The sequence below is a fragment of the Gracilinanus agilis genome, chromosome 3 (genome assembly GCF_016433145.1).
Source record: "Gracilinanus agilis isolate LMUSP501 chromosome 3, AgileGrace, whole genome shotgun sequence".
Lineage (NCBI taxonomy): Eukaryota > Metazoa > Chordata > Mammalia > Didelphimorphia > Didelphidae > Gracilinanus > Gracilinanus agilis.
The window spans coordinates 613,780,360-613,791,760 of NC_058132.1; positions in this window are offsets into that span (position 1 = coordinate 613,780,360).

The following is an 11,401-nucleotide window of genomic DNA, read 5'->3' on the forward strand; positions in this document are numbered from 1 at the left end:
TTTGGTAGGATGTCTCATCATTGTCATTTTCTTCAATGAAATTGTTGATTGTTTCTATGATTCCTTCTTTGACAAATTGGTTTTGAAGAATCATATTATTTAATTTCCAATTAGTTTTTGATTTTCCTGTCCAAGTGCCCTCACTAATTATTATTTTTATTGCATTATGATCTGAGAAGGTTACATTTATTATTTCTGCTCTTTTGCATTTGTTTGCAATGATTCTATGCCCTATAACATGGTCAATCTTTGTGAATGTGCCATGTGCAGCTGAGAAGAAGGTGTATTCCTTTTTGTCCCTATTTATTTTTCTCCACATATCAATTAGATCTAATTTTTCTAGGACTTCATTCACCTCTCTTACCTCTTTCTTATTTATTTTTTGGTTTGATTTATCTAGATCTGACAGAGGGATATTTAGATCTCCCACTAGTATGGTTTTACTATCTATTTCCTTCTTGAGCTCTGCCAGTTTCTCCTTTATGAATTTGGGTGCTATGCCACTTGGTGCATACATATTGAGCAGTGTTATTTCCTCATTGTTTATACTGCCTTTAATCAGGATGTAATGACCTTCCCTGTCTTTTTTAATCATATATATTTTTAATTTGGCTTTGTCAGAAATCATAATAGCCACTCCTGCCTTCTTTTTCTCATTTGATGCCCAAAAGATTTTGCTCAAGCCCTGAACCTTAAACTTGTGTATGTTCACCTGCCTCATATGTGTTTCTTGTAGACAACATATGATAGGATTTTGGTTTCTAATCCACTCTTCTATTTGCTTCCGTTTTATGAGCGAGTCCATCCCATTCACATTCAGAGTTATAATCATCAGTTGTACATTTGCTGACATTTTTGTATCCTCCCCTATTCCTACCCCCTTTTTCTAATACTTTTTCCTTTTAAACCAGTGGTTTGCTATTGAGCCGCTATCCCTTATCCCCTCCCTTGATTAACTTCCCTTTCTACCCCCTCCCTTATTTCCCCCCCTCTTTTTGTTTTTAAAGGCCTTATGAATTCCCTCTCCCTTCTTCTCCCCTCCCTTTTTTTGACCTCCCCACTCCCCTGCTCCCCTTGGTTTATCCCTTCTAACTTTCTCAGAAGGGTTAGATAAGAGTTTTATGTCCCAATGGATAGTATAGCTACTCTTCCCTCTCCGGGTTGATTACTCTGAGAGTGAGGTTTGATAATTACCTCTTAATGCTCTCTTCCTCTCCTTCTTATAATAGTATTTGCCCCTCTCCCTCCCATGCCCTCTTTGTGTGTAATAGAATATCCTATTTTTCTTATTCATTCAAGTTTCTCTTGGTGTTCCCTGCTATTCACCCCCTCTTTCCTATCCCCATGTCATCTTAGATTATTTAGTGTTCCACCCTCACCCTGTGAATTATTCTTCTGATTACTATAATAGTGAATACTATAATAGTGAATAGAGTTCACTACAGAGAATTATACATAACATTTCTCTACATAGGAATACAGATAATTAGATCTCACTGAGGCCCTTAAAAAGGCAAATTTAAAAATTATAAGTTTTCTTTCTTTCCCCTCTGTATCTTATTTACCTTTTCATGTTTCTCTCGATTTTTGTGGCTGGATATCAAACTTTCCATTTAGCCCTGGTCTTTTCTGTGCAAATACCTGGAATTCTTCAATTTTGTTGAATGCCCATACTTTCCCCTGGAAATATATAGTCAATTTTGATGGGTAGTTGATCTGTGGTTGCAGGCTCAGCTCTCTTGGCTTTCTGAATATCGTATTCCAAGCCTTGCAATCTTTTAGCGTGGAGGCTGCCAGATCCTGTGTGATCCTGATTGGTGCTCCTTGATATTTGAATTGTCTCTTTCTGGCTTCTTGTAAGATTTTTTTTTCTTTTGCTTGGAAACTCTTGAATTTGGCAATAATATTTCTGGGCGTTTTCTTATCTGGATCGAATGTTGCAGGTGTTCTATGAATCCTTTCAATGTCTATATTGCCCTCTTGTTGTAGGACTTCAGGGCAATTTTGCTGAATAATTTCTGTTAGTATGGAGTCCAGTTTTCTATTAAATTCTGGTTTTTCTGGAAGACCAATTATTCTCAAATTGTCTCTTCTAGACCGGTTTTCTTGGTCTGTCACTCTCTCATTGAGATATTTCATGTTTCCTTCTATTTTTTCAGTCTTTTGACTTTGTTTTATTTGTTCTTGTTGTCTTGAGAGATCATTAGCTTCTAATTGCTCAATTCTAGCCTTTCGGGATTGGTTTTTGGCTATAATCTTTTGGTTTTCGGCTATAATCTTCTGGTTTTCGGCTATAATCTTCTGTTTTTTGGCCATAATCTTCTGGTATTTCTTTTCAATCTGGTCATTTTTGGTGTTCAATTTGCTTCTCAGTTCATTTGGTTTCTGAGCCTCACTTTCCAATTGCAAGATTCTACCTTTTAAACTGTTATTTTCTTTCCAGATCTCTTCCATTTTCCTCAAAATCTCAGTTTTGAACTCTTCCATAGCTTGTGAGGAGTTTTCCTTATTTGAGGAGGGTCCGGATGCTTGTTTGTTCTCCTCCTCTGTTTGCTCGGTTGTCTGGATTTTCTCTGTGTAAAAGTTGTCGAGTTTTAACAACTTCTTTTTCTTGTTGTTTATCTTTCTCTTCTGAACTTCCTGAGACTGGGTAGCCATCGTTAGCCCAGCAGCTTCTCAGGTTTATCCTTGCGCTCAGGGTCTGTCTGCGGTCTTTTGGCTCCTGAGGTCTGAGTTCTGGTTTTTTCCAAGGTCAAGTCCCCTGGTGGACCCCCTTGCTTGATCCTTTGCCTGAGGTTTCTTTACAAGTATCAGGGTGCTGCTTCCACAGTCATATACCTGTCAGCACTGGTTCCCCACTCACGGTTTCAGAGCTTTAGCTAGTGGCTATGTCTGCCTCCACCCACGCCTCCGCCTGCGTCTGTGCTCTGAGCCCGCGTTCTGTGTCCTGCGTCTGCTCTCTGTGCCCTGCTCCCATGCTCAGAGTTTGTGTGTTTTCTTTAGCTTTTTGGGGTCCTAAATCTTGCTGCTCTCAGGAACAGGCCCCGTAGCTGTCAATGACTTGATGGCTGCTCCAAACTTGCTCTATTTCTTTTTAGCTGGCTTTGGCGCTATAGGTATTGTGTGTGGAGGGGGTGGGAGTGGGGTGGTTGCTCAGCCCGCGATTTAGTGAGAGCTGTTTCACCCCTTTATAGCATGGAAATGCCTCGATTCCATGTACCTTCCATGCTGTGCCCTGTTGCGGGGTTCCTCCGTTCGTCTGGACTTGTTTTTATGTCCCCTTGAGGAGTTTTGTGTGTTTCGGTCAGGAGAGGTTAAGAGCTGCTTCTTACTCTGCCGCCATCTTAACCCGGAACCCCACCTTTTTCATTTTTGATATTGGCAATTTAATTCTCTTCTTTCTTTTTTTTTTTTATCAAATTAACCAATATTCAATTTTATTTGTTGTTGTTTTTTTTTTCCACATAGAATCAGCTCCTAGTTGTATTTATTAGTTCAATAGTTCTTTCACTTTGTTTTATTAATTTCTCCTTTGATTTTTAGAATTTCCAATTTAATCTTTAACTAGAGATTTTTAATTTGTTCTTTTTCTAGTTTTTTTTAGTTGCATGCTCAATTTATTTTTATGCTTTTTCTCTATTTTGTTGATATAAGCATTCAGGGATATGAATTTTCCCCTGAGTACTGCTTTGGCTGTATTCTGCAAATGTTGATATATTATCTACTCAATGTCATTCTTTTCAATGAAATCAGTGATCTTTTCTATGACTTGTTCTTTGATCCACCCATTTAAAAGAATTAGATTATTTAGTTTCCATTTAATTTTTCATTTGCCATTCCATGAACCCACAAACATCCCATTTACATTCACATTTTTTATTACCATCTGTATATTCCCCTCCATCTTGATTTCCCCTTTTAATCATGCCCTTTCATTTTTCACTCTTTCTCTCCACACCATTGTTTTGCTTTTAGTCATTCCCTCCTTCCCCATCCCTGATATTATTCCCCTTCCCACCACCACCTTTCTTTTTCTGCTCCTACTTCTCTATAGGACATCTAATCACCCCCAACTTTTTCCTATCTTATATTACTTCCCTTACCACCATCCCCTTTCTTATTCCCCATCTATTTCTCTATAGGGTAAGACAGAATTTTATACCCCACTGAATCTGGCTATTCTTCCTTCTCTGAGCCAATGAGAAAAAGGTTTAAGTATTACCTGCCATCAACCTCATCCTCCCTCTCCACGGTAGTTGTATTTACACACACACTTCTTTATGTGATATAGTTTATCCAGTTTTACTTCCCTCTTCCCATTTCTTTTAGTACAATCTTCTTTTCCACCCTTTTTTATATATCATCCAAAACAGCTTACTACCACACTCTATGTCTATGTATACTTCTTCTAACTACTATCATCATGAAAATAGTTTATAAGAATTATAGACATGATCTTGCCATATAGGAATATTAACAATTTGACCTTATTGATGCCATTAATTTTTCCTTTTTCTTATTTACCTTTTTATGCTTCTCTTGAATCTTGTATTTAGACATCAATAATTTGTTGTTGTTGTTGTTGTTGTTGTTGTTGTTGTTATTTAAGTCTGGTCTTTTCTTCAGGAATGCTTGGAAAGCTTCTATTTTATTAATTGATCATACTTTCTCTTGAAAGAATATAGTCAATTTTGATTGGTAGGTGATTCTTAGTTGTAAACCTAGTTCCCTTGGTTTCCAGAATATGATATTTCAAGCCTGCCAGTCCTTCCATGTGGAAACTACCAGATCCTGTGTAATCTTGACTAGAGTTCCATGATATTTGAATTGTTTCTCTCTGGCTGCTTGCAATATTTTCCCTTTGGCTTAGGAGCTCTTGAACTTGGCTATAATATTCCTGGGACTGGTCATTTGGGAACTTATTGCAGGAAATGATCTATGGATGCATTCAATCTCTATTTTACCCTCTTGTTCAAGAATATCAGGGCAGTTTTCTTAGATAATTTCTTGTAATAAGATGTCTAGCCTTTTTTTGTGTCATGACTTTCAGGTAGTCCAATAATTCTTAAATTGTCTCTCTTGAATATATTTTCCAGATCAATTGCTTTACCAATTAGATATTTTACATTTTCTTCTATTTTTTCATTCTTTTGATTTTTGTGTTATTGTTTCTTGATGTCTTGTGAAGTCATTAGCATCTATTTGTCCAATTCTAATTTTTAAAAACTAAATTTCTTCCATAACCTTTTGATTCTCCTTTTCCATTTGGCTCATTTTACTTTTTATGGAACTATTTTCTTCATTGGATTTTTGTGCCTCTTTTTCCAGTTGACCAATTTTGTTTTTAAAGCTATTTTCTTTTTGTATTTATTTCTTTTTCCCATTTTTCTTTGACCTGACTTCTTTGATTTTTAAAATTCCTTTTTGAGTTTTTCCAGAACTTGAGACCAATTCTCATTTTTCATTGAAGTTTTTCTTGTGGTTGCTTGGATCTCATTGTCCCCTGTTGGTTCTGTGCTTTGCCCTTTGTTCTCATAGAAATTTTTGAGTGTTAAGTGCTTCTTTTGCTGTTTGATCACTTCCTAGCCTTTTTTGACTGTGACCTGGGAATTCTGAAAGCTGATGATTCTGTATTCTCTGCTGCTGTCTTGCAGGGGTTGGTATGGTGAGCTATTTTTCCCTGGGACTAGGTCTTCACCACAGCAGTTTTGCCTTTAAAGGACCCAGAGCAATGGATTTCCAGGCCTCACTGCACTGGTGTCAGGGTCTGGGACTTCAAGGGGTAGGTCTTAGGTGCTGTTTTATTGGTGTAACCCATGTCCTGGGATCCCAAAGTTAAACTATTCCCAGTTGTGGAACCTGGCACAATAGGTTGGGGGATGGTGGTTGGCCAGCACTCCTCTGTGTGCAGTTTTGCTTCTAGTTCCCCTTTATTCCATGAAAATCAACTCTCTTTCTGCCTACCTTTTAAGTTATATTCAGTGGGAGAGCCCCCTTATGCCATCTTGCTATTGGTTTTTGACTCCTGCCATTTTTGAGGCACTTTTTACAGACTGATTTGGAAGGATTGTCAGAGGATTTTCAGCTTTCTTTGCTACTGTTGCCATCTTGGCTCTGCTCCCTCTTGCACTCCCTGTTGTATATTCTTTTTTAAAACATTTTTTTTTGTTTTTTAGAAAAATTTTCCATGGTTCCATGATTCATATTCTTACTTTCCCCTTCACCCCCCCCCAACCCCTCTGCCATAACCAACGCACATTTCCACTGGTTTTACCTGTTGTATATTCTTGACAAATATGACACCATGACTGTAAACAAAGAGTTTCCCTTTTTGTCTTATCAATTATTTACTACCACTTATGATTCACCTTCCCATTTCTCTATCTTTACTCAGACAAGTCAGGAATTCCATCACATGAATGGCCTTAACCAAGTCTTTCTATTCAGAGTGGGAAAACAATTCCAATATAACTAATCCCAGTTTAGAGGAAGAGTAGCTTTCCAAGTTTGGTTCAAGACACATCTCTGAGTTGAAAGAACATGAAATCTGTGATGAAGGATGATTGCAGGATTTCTTTTGCTAGAGATTTAAAAAAACAACAACAGCAATGAGAAAAACTCCCATAGGTCTAGATTGGGGGAAGGACCAAAGCTGGGGGGGGGCATGGATAACATGACCTTCACAGTGTTCTTTCATTCAAAGATTTTACAATTCTAGCTTGCCAAATTCAGAGGAGTACAATGCACCCCTCCAACCCTGAAACAAAAAAAAATCCTCCTGAATTGTTAAACTTCTCCTCAATTTCAACCAGCAAATGAACAGGCAGCCAGCTCTTTCCTATGCTTTCCACTTCAGCGTTCCTTGGACCCCATGGGGCCCTTGGTGCCAGGCAGGCTGGCAATGCACTGGCCCTGGCCAAAGTCCACAAATGCAAAGGCAATAGAGAAATGAAAAAGAAAAAAATCACACAGGCCAAGCAAGAAAACCTTCTATTTTTTTTCTGCACAATGTCAAAAATAGTTTCCATTCCCTTTTTTTTTGGGGGGGGGGGTAAGGGGGAAGGAATGAAGCAGGGAGAAGTAACACTCTCATGAAAACTAATTTCTTAAGAATAGCTGAATCCCCTGTTAATTTTCTTCCCACACTTTTAAGTCCATAATTCTTTGCTTTCCCTTCACTCTCTCTTCCTTTATACCTTCCTGTATCCCCTTCAAATACATTTTTCTTTAAATTCTTCTTAAAATTCACATCCTAGGGAAAATATTTTTGCATAAATTCTATCTATCTCTGGGTTTCTCAATCATACACAAGTAAACACTCACTACCTAGAAACACAATGTAATGTAGTAGGAGGAACACTGGACCTGGGACCCAAAAGACCTCAGTTCAATTAGTGGCTCTGATTTGGGGTAAGTAGCCCAAATTTCCTTGGCCCTCATTTTCCTCATCTGTAAAATGGGAATAAAAATGCTACTCTAGGGTCTTCATTTGATTCAATTTAATAATCAGCCTTATCCATGTACAAGATACTGGGATAAATATATACAAAAAGAACTTTTCTTTCAAAGAACTTACTTTCTCCTGGGGGATGCTATCTTTACTCAGATAAATGTGATAAAGATTATACCTATTTATATAGATAAAAGGAACTTAGGAATGTGGAAACTCTCTCTACCAATGCAGGGCAACACCTTCTCTGTAAATTATAATCTTAGAAAGTTGCCTAGAACGCTGAGAAAGAAAGTGATTGCCCAATATCACATAGCCAGATTGTGATAGAGGCAGAAAGTTAAACTCTGGCCTTCCTGGCTCCAAGATTAGTTCTCCATTCATGACACTACAAAGCGGTGTACTAGCAACTGGGAGTGGAGATGAAGGAAGGGATAAAATTTTAAAAGAGGGAGTATGGTAAAAGGTGAAAATGAATGGAGTATTGACAGAAACCAAGGATGCTGAGTGGCTGAAATGAGGAAGGAGTCTGTTTCAGGCACAGGAAAGAGTTTTTGCAAAGGCACAGAAATAGGGGATGAGATGCTAAATTCAGGGAATGAAGTGGGGAAAAAAGGAATCTACTTTGCCCTAGAACACAGTATGTGTACAGAGGAACAAGGTGACATAAGGTTAGGGAGACAATTTGGGACAAAGACAATAAAATATGGAAATAAAATATTAGAGGCACTGGGGGAAAACAAACCCACTAATAGACTGTTGGGGAAGCTGAAAATTCCTTCAATCGTCATGAAAAACATTTTGGAATTACATGAGAAATGTTACTAAACTGTTTCTACCCTTTTACCTAGTGATGCTATTCTTGGGTATGAGTGAGTATGTTATACAATGATATCAAAGGCTGAAAGAAAGTTCCCATATGGCAAAATATTCATCACAATATTGTGTGTGTTTGTTAAGGGAGATAAAAGGAAAGAAAGTAGCTTACCATCAACTGGAAAATGGCTGAACATGAGTATAATGGAGTATTCTTGCATCATTCAAATATAAGTAATTCAGAGGCACAAAGGGGAAAAGTTTTTGGACTGGTGAGAGGCAAAGAAAGCAGAAAAAAGTGAACAATATATAAAATGAATACAGAAATGTAAATAAAAATAAAATTTAATGGCAGCTGAACTTAAACTAAAGGCAATGACTGGTGCTTGTTCCAAAATTCAGATGATGAAATACATTTTCCTTTTCTAAGTAGAGGTGCAGAGGGCAATAGTTGCTAAAGTTTTCTGTGGCATCAGATACAATTACTGTGTCTACTGGTTTTGATTGTTTTTCTTTGTGACTGTGATAAGGGGATAGTTCTAATTAAGAACTTTTCTATAAATGTTTGAGAAATAAAATTAAGGAATCAATAAAACTTAAAGGGGTACAAAGGGAAAGTTGGAACCAGACTGTGAAGAATGTTAAATATCAAAGTAATAATTTGTAAATTATATTAGAGGGAGCCAAGATTGCAGAGTGAACCAGAGTTGGTCCATGTCACCATAAGAATCCTCTCTGACCAAGACTAAAATATCGCCACAAAAAGAATACAGGAGTGAAAGAACCAATAAGGAGACAGAGTGAAACAACTTTCAAGAAAAGAAAAACATAAAAGTTAGGCAGAGAATATCTGAGGTACTGGGTTGAGAGGAGAGCAAAGCCAGCAAGAGGCTGTAGCAAGGAAGGAAGAACAAGCCAAGAGCAAGCCACTCCCCTGCTAGCCCCATATCTGCTGTCATAGGCTCAGAACCTAAGTCTAAGCCAACATTCAGATCTTGAGATAATGCCTGGGCAAATAATGGTACAAGCCAGCCCACAACTCTTGAAATTTCAAACCTATGGAGAAGTCTGGAGTCCTAGCCCAGAGCAGTCTGGACTGAAGTGGACTGATCTTTGTGGGCCCAGAGTGAAGCCAGGAATCCTAGGCTGGGCTTGGGATGATGACATAGTTCACACTTTGTGGTGAGGACACAGTTCATGGGGTGGGGGTCCCCCATCTTATTGCCCAAAACTAAGGGCAGAGCTTCAGGACAGGGCAATCAAAGGTGTGGCTGATCAGATCAAGTACACACTGAGATAAAAATATTGAGCTAGAATTTCATCAGCCCCTGACCTGATTAACTTCAGAGTGAGACCAAAAGCTTATGGCCAAGCCTGAGGAAAGTTCTTAAGCCATCAGCATCTCAAGGGTCAATTGAATAAGGAGGGGGAGGGGGCTCTCAGAGTTCTCAGCCCTCAGACCATCACATTAGCCTCCAAGAATTGAAACTGGAAAAAACCCAGAAAATAATTTTAAAATAACATCAAGGAAGGACTGAAGTTTAAGAGGATACCCGAACTTCCCAGAAAACAGAGCTACCTATAATTAGATAGGAAAAAATGAGCAAACAACAAAAAAGCACCTAACTTTAAAGAATTCTTATGAAGACAAAGAGCAAGGTACAGATACAAAAGGGGGCAGTGAAAGCAAAGGACACATGCAAAGATGAAAAGAAAAATATGGGTTGGACACTGATTCTGGAAGAGTTCAAAAAAGGACCTCAAAAAACAATTGAGAGTGACAAGGAAAAGTGGGGAAGAGAAATGAAAATGATGCAAGAAAAAAGGAAAGTAATGCAAGGAGAAATGAAAGTGGTACAAGAAGAAATGGTCCAAAAAAGAGAACCAAAAACTAACAGAAGAAAATCAGGTCTTAAAAATCAGAATTGAACATCTAGAAACTAATAATTTCATGAGAAATCAAGAAACTATAAAGTAGAATCAAAGGAATGAAAGAAAAACAGAGAAAATATTAATGATCTTATTGAAAAAAAACAACTCACCTAAAAAATAGATCTAGAAGTGACAACCTGAGAAGTATTGAACTACCTGAAAGCCATGTCAAGAAAAAAAAAAACTTGGACATAATATTACAAGAAATTATCAAAGATAACTGCTCAGAGGTTCTTGGACAAGAAAATAAAATTTAAATTGAAAGAATTCACAGATCATCTCCAGAAAGAAGTCCTCAAATGACAACTTACAGGAATGTAATAGCTAAATTCAAGAGCCACTAAGCCAAGGAGAAAATACTTCAAACAGCCAGAAAGAAACCATTCAAATACCATGGGGCTACAATCAAGATCACACAGGACCTACTGGCTTCTACATTAAAGTATTGAAAGGCATGGAATATGATATTCAGGAAGGCAAAAGATTTGGGTTTACAGCCCAGAGTCACCAATCCAGCAAAAGTGAGTATATTCTTTCAGGGGAAAAAATCGACATTCAATAAGATAGAAGATTTCCAAGCATTCTTGAGGAATAAGCCAGACGTAAACAAAAAATCTGAAATTCAAACACAAGACACAAGAGAAGCCCAAAAAAGTAAATGAGAAAGAGAAAGTTTTAAGGAACTCATTATGGTCAAAATGTTTATATATCTACACGGAAAGAGAATTTCTGTAATTCTCAAAAATTACTCTTAGTTGTAGATAAGATAGAAGGAATTTACTCAGAAAGAGGGTGGAGAAGTAAACTAATTATGATGAAATAATGTATATGATGATATATGATGATATGATGTGTATGTAAATGTGATGATATGGAATGATAAGTATGTATGATATGATATGTATGCATGTGAACGATATACAAAAAAATCAAGGACTAAAAGAGAGGGTTTCACTGAGAGAAAAGGGAAGGGAGAAATAGAATGGGGTAAATTATATAACATAAAGTGGCATGAAAAATCATTATAGAGAGGGGAGGATAAGGGTGATTATGGGCAATGCTTAAACTTTACTCTCATCATTACTGGCTCAGAAGTGTGAATTATATTTGAAACATTAAAGAATCTTTGATGATTTTTGAGGACAATATTTGACCTATAAGATTATTTTAAGCTATGTGGAGAATGTATTGAGGAGTGGTGAA